Source organism: Suncus etruscus, chromosome 6 (assembly GCF_024139225.1).
Source record: "Suncus etruscus isolate mSunEtr1 chromosome 6, mSunEtr1.pri.cur, whole genome shotgun sequence".
NCBI classification, from domain to species: domain Eukaryota; kingdom Metazoa; phylum Chordata; class Mammalia; order Eulipotyphla; family Soricidae; genus Suncus; species Suncus etruscus.
In genome coordinates, this window is record NC_064853.1 from 18,624,563 (window position 1) to 18,635,538 (window position 10,976).

Consider the following 10,976-nt stretch of genomic DNA (forward strand, 5'->3'; position numbering starts at 1 on the left):
TAAAAATAGTCATCAGTAATAGTGCCTTAAATCTTTAGACAGCATCATTTGTTTGATGCTATCATCCCTATCAGAACATTCCAATGTAGCAGAATAAACAGCTAACAAGATATTACTAAATCTCCTACCATTGTATAAATGACTTTATTGGAAATACAACTTTCACAAATGTGCTTTCTACTGTACTTTTTCTTTTTTCTTTCTTTAACTTTCTTTTCTTCCATTTTATTTATTCCTTATTTTTTTCAATAACCTTTTTTCACTTATTGGAAACAAATGTATTATGATCAATTATGTCAATTATGTAATGCATTTTTAATAAATTTTAAAAAAGAGAGAGGGAGATGGATCTAGTTACAGGTCTTTTTACTCTGAGCTGAACAACCAACCCATTTGACAAAGAATATTATGGGTCTGATGACTTTCCTGAGCCAGAGCTGAGATTTTGTGTGCTTCAACCTTCCATTTTGTATTGTTCTAGCTTTTAGAGTTCAAGCTTATACCATTTTGAATTATGATATAAGAGTCTGCCCTAATCATCCCTTTCTCACTGTCCTGCCAACTATCTAGATAGCAGAACTATTCAGAGCTGGTAAGTACATCCAGGAACTGAATTCAAATGCATAAATGACTCCAATTTAGACATGAGCTTCCCAAATGAGTCTAGCCTAAACAGCCTACCTTAGATTTTTGAGTTAATGTTTTAAGTTATTTCGTGTTTATTCTTGTTTAATATCATAACTGGCATGAACATGTCAGAATTTGATAAAATGTGACTTAGAACATTAGAAAGATAGCTTATGTTTAACTTGTAAAAAACATTGAGTTCCAGCCCTCCCATCATATGACCACCTGAACATTAGATGTAGCCTAACCACTACTAGATATAGGCTTGATGGCCTCTTGAACTGTTGGGTGGTCCTTAAGCAGAGCCAATTCAGGCATTGGGTATGGATCCTACAGAGCCAACCCCAAACACTGACAGGCAGCAATGGCCTATACTCTGCAAGTAGTCCCAGATTGTCCAGAACCTCCTGGAATGGCCTGTCTTTTTTAGTGTGATTTAATAAAATTATAAAAAAAAAAAAAACTTTGTGGGCTAGAGTTAGATTCCATTTCTTGCCAGAAACAACATTCTGCCACTACCTCCCTATCATTATTTTCTCAGCTGAGATATCAACTCCTTTTCAAAGCCTTAAGGAGCCAGGAAAGGCAAACAAGTACCTTTTTCCTTAACTGTTTCTATTCCTTTCCAGTTGATTCTTTGAAATGGGGACAACTAACCTATTCCAGAGATACTTGTTTTTACAGAAGATACTGATGTTCCTTGACTAATATTTTTGAGATTATGGGATCACACTAGAAGCCATTTCTTCTTCTATAAAATGCTGGAGACATTTCTCTCTTTTAGAAAGGGATAAAATGTTAATTTAAGTAATAAGAGATAAAATGTTAATCTAAGCAACAAGAAAGGGTCGGTTGCAGGAGCCAAAATTGCGTTACTGAAGATACCTAATACAGATTAAACTCACACACAGGTTTCTCTTCTCCCAAAGCCAGCAACAGGCAATAGCTAGCATACAAGTAAAACACTAGAAGACTCAATAGGTTGCTCAGGAAACAAATGAGCTCCAAAATCAGAACTTTGAAGCTGGTTTGCATTGAATTCAGTTTCAGATATCATCCTTTAACAATGTTTTCTATTGAATTCAACAGGCTGCCTCAATTTATTAGACCCATTTAGTAATAACAAAATAAAATGAGTAATCCCTACTGTGGTAGGTAGAGTGACCCACATCAACAACTTTCAACCACAATAGCAACAACCACCACTAAAACAGCAACAGTGACTGAAATTATTAAACTGAGATTATGTTACCACTTAGTTGTTTCTGTTACCTGATGGATTATGCCCTATATGGGCTTATGGGACTGATCAATCAAATTGCATAAATAAATAAGAAAATAATTGAAAGAAAATTTACCTGGCCCCTCTATTTTCACATCCTGTTTTAACATTTCTATGCAGATAGGAGGTCCTCTCATCTTTTCATTCCTGGAATGAAGCCTACTGGGTCGTGGTATAGACATTCATGATGAGGCATTGGATCCTATTTGCCAAGATTTTTTGCATCTGTATGGGTCACTTGGTAGCTCCAGCAACAGCTGGCTAACACTTTAGTGATATGCACCATCATCATGCTGGCCTAAGTATTATTGATCAAATAATCAGAATTGATTAGTTGAACTATTATCAGTAGTTCAATATTAAATATGGTTACAACTATGCCTTAACTTCAATCTTATCAATGCATCTTCTCCAACAATTTGAACTATCTTCCCAAAGAAAATACAAATATTATTTGTTGTTACTGCTGCTAAGAATCAAACCCATGGTCTCACACTTGCAAGGCAAGAGCTACATCCTTCGCTTTTTATACGTGTTTCTGTAGAAGTTCTTTTTGTCAAGTTGATAATGTTCTCTTGTATTCCTTACTTGCCAATGAATTTTTATTTATGTTTGTTGACATTTATAAAATAGTTTTTCCACATTTACTGATTAAATATATTATTTTTCTTTAGCCAATTGTTTGTCAATTTTTCTTTAGCCAATTAAAGACTGTCAAATATTAAATTAACTTTGCTTCCTAGAATAGCTTGTAAGGCCAAAATGTATCTATATTGTCATTCATAGCTGGAATGGATTTACTAATATTTTTCTGAAATTTTTTCAGCTACATTCAAAAAAATTCTCCCACCCCTTTATATAATTTTTTGCTTTACTATGACTATTATATTAGGGTGATGCTAAATCATAGTATGTTGTGATACAATTTGTCAATGATCCTGGGTCTCGTGTTTCCTTTTTTTGAATGACATTAAATTTTGATTAAATTTATTCAATAGATATAATGAGATGGTCTATTTTTATTGTGTAGCTTTTGGATTTTGTGTCATCCAATAGAGTGCTTCATTTCACACAGGTATCAAATTGTGGACAGTTATTCACCTTATTTTCTTATTACACATCTAATGTTTGTGAGATCAGTGATGATGATCCTCATTCATTTGACTAAGTAATTTGTGTCATTTCTTTTATCTTAATCAACTTGAAGGGTTGTATTACCAATTTTATCTGTCCTTTCAAAGAACTAGCTTACTTTACTTTTCTATTTTTTCTATTCTCAATTGATTGTTCTATAATTGCATTTTTTTTTTCGTTTTTTGGTCACACCCATTAGTGCTCAGGGGTTCTTTCTGGCTCTGCACTTAGTCAGTGCTTGGGGGACAATATGGAGTGCTAGAGATCAAACCCAGGTCAGCTGCATGCAAAGCAAATGCCCTCCCTACTGTGCTATCACTTCCGCATCTGTGCTCAGGAGTGATCCCAGGTAATGCATGGCCACCTTATGTGATGCCAGGGATAAAATCCAGATTGCCAGGGTGCAGGAACAAAATAGACTGAGAACTTGTCTTTAGTAAGAAGCTTACCTGGGAGTGGGGTGTTGAGGAGTCTTGTGACAATAATGGAAGGAATTCAACATCTGGTTGGAGAGTGCTGTGCTGGAATAATCCATGTATTGAATCCTGCTAATTATAGTTTGTAAACCTCAGTGCCCCAAATAATAGTTTTTGTTTCTGTTTTTGGGCCACACCCAGTAATGTCAGAGGTTACTCCTGGCTATGCACTCAGAAATTGCTCCTGGCTCAGGGAACTATGTAGGACCCCAGGAATTGAACCCAGGTTCGTCCTGGGTCAGTTGCATACAAGCCTGTGCTGTCACTTTGCCTTCCCAAATAATATTTTTAATTTGAGAAATAAAAATCAGGAAACAAATTAACAAATGAAGAAGAAATGAATTAGTCCAAGAAGATGGGCATTATAACATTGGATATTTCAGGGTTTTTTACATTAAAATTTTAAATTGCTATTATTTTAATAGTTAATAGCATGCTTTTTATGAAAGAAAATTCTACATTAATAAACTTTAAAACAAAGATAAGAAGTAACCATTTTCTGAAAAATAAAGAAATTTGTTGCCATGCATATCTGCCATAGAGGAAATTCTGCAGAAGGAAGAACATATACACCAGGAATTCCTAACTAAATAAAGAATAGACATTTCTAACATTAGTTAGAAAAAGAAAAAGTAAGTTGAAACAAATATTTTATTAGGAGGTATCTCCTAATTGATGCTTGTGAGGCTCAATGTCCATTTTAGGACCTAGTGATCCAAAGTTGTTAAAAGCCATGGCCTTCAAGTGCTGGGTTGGGACAACTGCAGAGGTTTCATACAATACCTAGGATCTCACAAGAGTCACAAAGACAGCTCTTGTATCTTTACCTATTTTTTTTCATTTGTCTTTACAGGTCATAATTTGTTCAAAATAAAAATAAGACCCTGGGGCAGGAATATGGGTACAATGATGATGGGTGTATTTTGGGATTAAAAATAGTTATTGTAAGTTATTTTTATTAAATTAAATAGCTATTATTAAATTAGCTAAGAAAACAATATGCACCTACAAAAGTGTGAAATTCCTACTTTACATTTTTTGGAAATAAATAGATCTATCCAAATTCCACAGGAGCCGGCTAAGAATAGTAGTCTATCTACTTAATATAAAACTAATCAGCTATAAAAAAGATATACCTTTGCCTCTGCAATAATATAAATGGATAAAGAACATATTAAATTTTATTAAATAAAAATAACACTGTTATCAATGATATGTGGTTAACATGCAGAAAAACTAAATAAAATGAAATGAAAATTTAGATTGTAAGACTAACAATAAAACTATAAGATCAAAAGGCAAGCATAAAAGGGAACCTAAGTAGGAAAAAGACATGATTTTGTGGTAAAGAATAAAAATAAACAGGATGATGATGTTGATATAAACAAGAACAGTGTTTTTTAAAATACCTCCAAATAAATATGGACCAAAAAAATCTCAAGGAAAAAATGTTTCTAATTTGAATTTGATAAACTTAAATATAACTTATTAACATCTGTGGGATGCAGTAAGAGCAATACTTGGGAGGAAATTTATAACATTAAAAGTTTATAACATTTATTTATTTATCTATAAACATATAACATTCAAAGTACATATTATAAAAGAATGTAGAGTAAAAATAATTAAACATCTGCATTGTGAAACTAGAAACACTAAGAAAAATAATCCAGGGGCTGGAGCTTCAGCACAGAGAACAGGGTGTTTGCCTTGTACATGGTAGACCTGGAATCAATCCCTGGCATTCCATATGGTTCCTTGAGCCTACAAGGAGCGATTTCTGAGAGCATAGCCAAGAGTAACCCCTGGGCAGAGCTGGGTGTGGTCCCCAAACAATAAATAAAGAAAGAAAGAAAATAAAGAAAAATAATTGAAAATGCTCTCTCCTTTCCCCATCCCTTCTATTTCCCTCTTTCCTACCTCTCCCTTCCATGAGGGCTTCTTTCCTTCCCCTCCCTTCTCCTTTAAACCCTTTTTTTGAGCATCCTTAATCTGCAAGAGTGTTGTTTTGGTGGGTGCATCTAGCTCCCAGCACCTTAAGTTTATGCTTGGGTTCATTTGCAATGAGTCCCCAAGTGAAGTACCAGGCACTTTTGTGGATCACTGGAATACAGTGTTAAATTGCGCTCTGGGAAGCGTTCACCCGGTCCAGGCAGGGAATGTGCCTTTCCCAGAGCGGGCTCTTTTTCTAGGAGCCCCGGCTGCCCGTTGGGTATCTTACATGGCCGTCTTCAAACCTGAGCATCTTGAGCACTAACCAAAAAAGTTACTAGAGCGCTCAACTCTCAAAATATCAAAGTATTCTAACTCTTTTTTGTTTGGGGGCCACACCCGGTGACACTCAGGGGTTACTCCTGGATCTTTGCTCAGAAATAGCTCCTGGCAGGCATGGAGGACCATATGGGATGGCAGGATTCCAACCATCTTTAGTCCTGGATCTGCTGTGTGTAAGGCAAATGCCCTAATGCATAGGGCAAATACCCTATGGCCCCAATATCCTAATTCTTATTTTAAAAGTTTCAAGTAGGGGCCGGAGAGATAACATAGAGGTAAGGCGTTTGCCTTTCATGCAGAAGGTCATTGGTTCAAATCCCGGCATCCCATATGGTCCCCCAAGCCTGCCAGGAGCATTTCTGAGCAGAGAGCAAGGAGTAACCCCTGAGCACTGCTGGATCTGACCCAAAAACAAACAAAAAAATTTTCAAGTAAAAAAAAAATCAGTAATGAGAGAACCAGAAAGATAGTGGGTAAGCTAAGCAGTAGAAAGGGCACTTGCATTGGACATAGCCAATCTGTATTCTGGGTTTGATCCTCCAAATCCCATATGGTTTCCCAATAACCACCAGGAGTAATTCTGAGCACATAACTAGGAATAACCCCTGAGAATCACTGGGTGTTTCCCATAAACTAAATATATATATTGCTAGAAAGTATGCCTTACCTCTCTCATTAATGCCAAATTCTCTTTAAGATCTCAACATATCAAACCTAAAAACACTTGAGCTAGATTAATTTTAGACAAGAGTATTACTTCTCAAGATAAAAATGTTTCACATAACAGGTTTCAATTTATGCTGTAAAAGAATCGGTTGTTGTAATCAGAATTGCAATAGTACTTAACCTGCTGATTATAAATTTATTTAGGAATTTATATGACATATAAACCAAAGAAAGGAGTAACTAGTAATTTCTCTCATGTAATTAATATTAAATTTAGTTGCTTTAAAATTTCCTGTGAGTGATTTGATAGAAAATGAATCTGTGCATTCTCTCTCTCTTTTTCTCTCTGTCTCTTTGGTGCACCTTCTTTTCTTTTCTTCCATTCTGTTCTCAGAATAGCTCCATGATTTAGGAGACTAGGTTAGTGAACTACAAAGAATAAAAGGAGGGTGTCTACACAGTGATACTAACATCAATGCCAGAACGCACCTATTCACTTATATTTAGTTATTCATTTTAGTATTAATTTTCTTTAAAACAAAAGCCCAAACCATTCCTCGAAACAGAGCTATGTACATAATATATATGCATAACCCTTTAAAATACTTTTAATGAATTTTATTATACCTGAAAATATTAAAATTCAACATTGAATAGAGGACGAGAAACTTCAATTTACAGTATGTTTTCAAGATTTTAATGTAGTGGTGTGTGTGTGTAATATTCCTAAACTATGCTAGCTTTTCATTTCTCATCTATAGTGAGAAAGAGGGGAGCCAACAAGGATGGAGGAGTGGAAGACTGAAACATTTTTTAATATAATTTTTATTTTGATCATAGTGGCTTACATATTGTTGACAATAATATTTTAGGTACATATTTACATAAAATCAGGGGGGATTCCCATCACCAAATCATTCTCCCTACACCTCCATTTTTGTCCTACCTCCCATATCCTCTTCCCTCACCCCCAGGGCTGCTAGAATATGTGTACCTAGCTTACTACTTAGTAGTCTTGGTCTTGGTGCCTCCCTTATTTCCCCCTCTAACTGGGAGGCAGGACTAGCTAGTTCAAGTTGCGTGGTTTTGTTTGAAGAAGAGAAAATTAATAAACTGGGGTAAGAGTCTAATACGCCAAAAATGGGCGGAATCCTAGAGGCTCTCGTCATCGATTTGAGAGACGAAGGAGAAAAAGAAGGTGAAACACTCCACCAGTACAAAAAGAAGTGTCAAATATCCAGTGAGGACTCCAACAATAACAATAAGCACCACAAAAAACAAACAAACAAAAAAAAACGCCATGGTCTTGAAATAAGAAACATGGCATAGCACATAAAGAAAGAAAAGAAAGGAAGAGAAAAAAAATAAGTATAACTGGGGACAACAACTTCAATAATCACACCCAGAGAAATCAACCAAAAATAGATAGGTAAATAAAATAATAAATGAAGATAAAAAATAATATATAAAAAATAACCAAGGTTTTGTGCTTTTTGTTTTTTTTTTTCCCTCCTGCCCTGGCACAGTAAATATTGGGGTCATTCGAAAAGGAATTCACTCGGCCTAAGAGATATGGGGTTTCTCCGTCCTTGGAGTATATTGTCATGGGATTAACTATAGACTCAGGTATAACTATAGGTTCAGGATCATTTACTCTCCTGGTGGTGCTTTAGTGGTGTTTGGGAGACTTCTTCTCTGTCCTGGGTGATACAATCAGACCTCTGTGTCTAGAGATCTCAGTATCTGCACAGATCCAGGGGTGGGACTTATGATGCAGTCAGTCTTTGTGGTTCTAGAAGTTCTATTCCCTCAGTGTCATTTTAATCTATCTTCTGTGGTTGGTGATCTTGGTCTGAAGACTGAAACTTTTAGCTAAAGTTTCAAGTGGGGGAAATTGGGAGCTCAGAGATTATAAGGAAGAATTTCAATCTCAAAAAGTAAACAAAGACAGAAGGAATGTAGCTTCCTTCATTGCTAATTAAGCCCTTCTTACCTTCTTAGTATTAGGATCTCTGCCAAGGATTTTTTTTTATTGGTGAAACTGGTTTCTCACCTAACTAGAAGAACCAAGAAAAGCATCTAAGTCAGAGGTCAGAATTAAGCAACATTATTTTCTATTTATCCAAACTCTCATTTGTACTGAAACAGGGAATTCCCCTGGTTCAGAAAACATCTTTGCCCAGACATGAACGATTTTTCTAGAGCAGCTTTGTGGCCAGCAGGAACAGAGAAAGAACTAACTGAACTTCTCAGGGTCTGGGACTGAGAGGCCAGGCTAGGTCTGAGGCTCTGGGTCTAGGCCTCAGAGCACACAAACTGGAAACCCGCCCAGACACTTAGGATTCCCGAGAGACAGTAGAAAGGGGCGGGACAGGGCAGGGCAGCAGGGAGGCAATGACAGCAGTGATTGTCTTCTGTTTAGATCTTACACTGGGAGCAAAATAACCCTACTGCCAGCCAATCTCTGGGTCATGGATTTTCTGGGGACCTTGCTTTGGTCTGTGCTCCATGCGCACACTCTCCTGCTGGGAGCAACCGCCTTCCTCTTCTTTGCTTATGTCTTCAGAAAGCGGCACCCCAAGAACTGCCCACCAGGGCCCCCAAGACTGCCCATCCTGGGAAACTTTTTCCATTTGGACTTTAGGAAGTCTACTTGCAGATACAGCAGGTAGGAGCAGAGGGAAAGAGACTATCTGGGTTGAAGGACAGTTCATGTCCCAGGCTGGAGGAAGAAGCAGGTGCTGGAGACCCACTGGAAACTTCACCCTGGCTACATGGTCCCTGCTCTTTGGAAAAGTGAAACAGCCCTGAGTAGTTAGTGACTTGTTAATTAAGAGCTACATTACATAAGTGTGTGCTAGACTTGTTACACTCTACCTGCTTTCCAGAAATGTTCTTTGCTTTGGGGTTTATTTATTTGATTGCACTGTGGTTTTCTTTTTGTTTCTGTTTTGTTTTATGGTGCTTTTTGTTTGTTTGTTTGTTTGTTTGGTTGGTTGGTTGGTTGGTTGGTTGGTTGGTTGGTTTGGTTTGGTTTTGAGCCCACACCTTGCAGTAACCAGGGCTTACTCCTGACTCTGCTCAAGATCACTCCTGGTGGTGCTCTGAGAACTATATGAAATGTCAAGGATGGAGAACCAGGTCGGCCATTTGCAAGACAAAAGCCCTCCTACACTCCAGCCCATTTACACTGTGATTTGGTATTGAATCATTCTTTGTTAATTTACTCATTCTCTAAAGTTGGATTTCCATGTTTTCTTTTATTAAATTTTGAGAACATTTCTATTCTTATTTCTTCAAGTATTTTTACTCTTTCCTTAAGACCCTTTGCACCCTGAAGTTACAAATAATAGGTCTTTCTTTTTTTTTCAGACATGACAATCCATACAAGTACTTTTCAATATATTTTGTATCTTATTTAGATACTGTCATTTGATCTGTTCTCATTGTCATTCATTCTTCTTTCATTGCCGCACTGCTATTAAGGCATGATTTTCATTGTAGTTGTATTTCTAGTTCTAAAATATTCCCTAGGTTCTTACAAATTTTTAGAAGACTCACCCTTCTTTAAATAAATTTTTTGTTTAAGCACTGTGAACAGAAATGTTCATAGTTCATAGTTGGGTTTCAGTTATATAATGTACACTGCCCTTTACTAGGGCAACTTTCCTGCCAATTCCTCTTCTATGAAATATATGAAATATGAAATCTGTTCACCAAAACTTTTTTTTGGTTTTTGGGTCACAGTGGCAGCATTCAGGTGTCACTTCTGGCTCTACGCTCAGAAATCGCTCCTGGCAGGCTCGGGGGAACCTTATGAGATGCCAAGATTCAAACCACCATCCTTCTGCATGCAAGGCAAACATCCTACTTTCATGCCATCTCTCCGGCCTCTACCAAAACATATTTAAAACACTAAATTAACATCATTGCTTTATAATTCTAACATCACATCATCTCAGTGTTGATGCTCACTCACCTGAGTTGAAATTCTTCTTGTTTTTAGTGTAATAGATAACCCTGACTATAAAATGGGCATATAGTTAGACACTATATTGAACTTTTTATTCTAGCAGACAATCAATCTGGTGTTCATAATGTTCAGTCGATAATAAAATCTCCCCTCTGGTTTCCTCTTTCTCTTAGCACAGGCTAAAGGGAGTGAAAATGGGATGGGGGGAATGACAGAGACACACTGGAATCTGTAGCCTCTTTCTTACTTGCAAAACATATGGAAGCCATATACTTACCCATATCTGTTTCATGGAAATAGATTCATCCTTATTTATATCATTTTGTGTGTAAGTGTCACAACCTGATTCTCAGAGTCTACACCTGGCTGTTTCAGAGACCACTCATGACAATGTGAGGGTGGCTATATGCAGTGGCCATAAACAAATCAGGGGTAACTCCATGCTAGGAAATCACCTTAGTCCCACTACTGTTTCAAACTTGTTCATTCTGTCTCTGTCTCTGTCTTTGATTTTGTCTCTGTCTCTGTCACTCTATATCTCTCT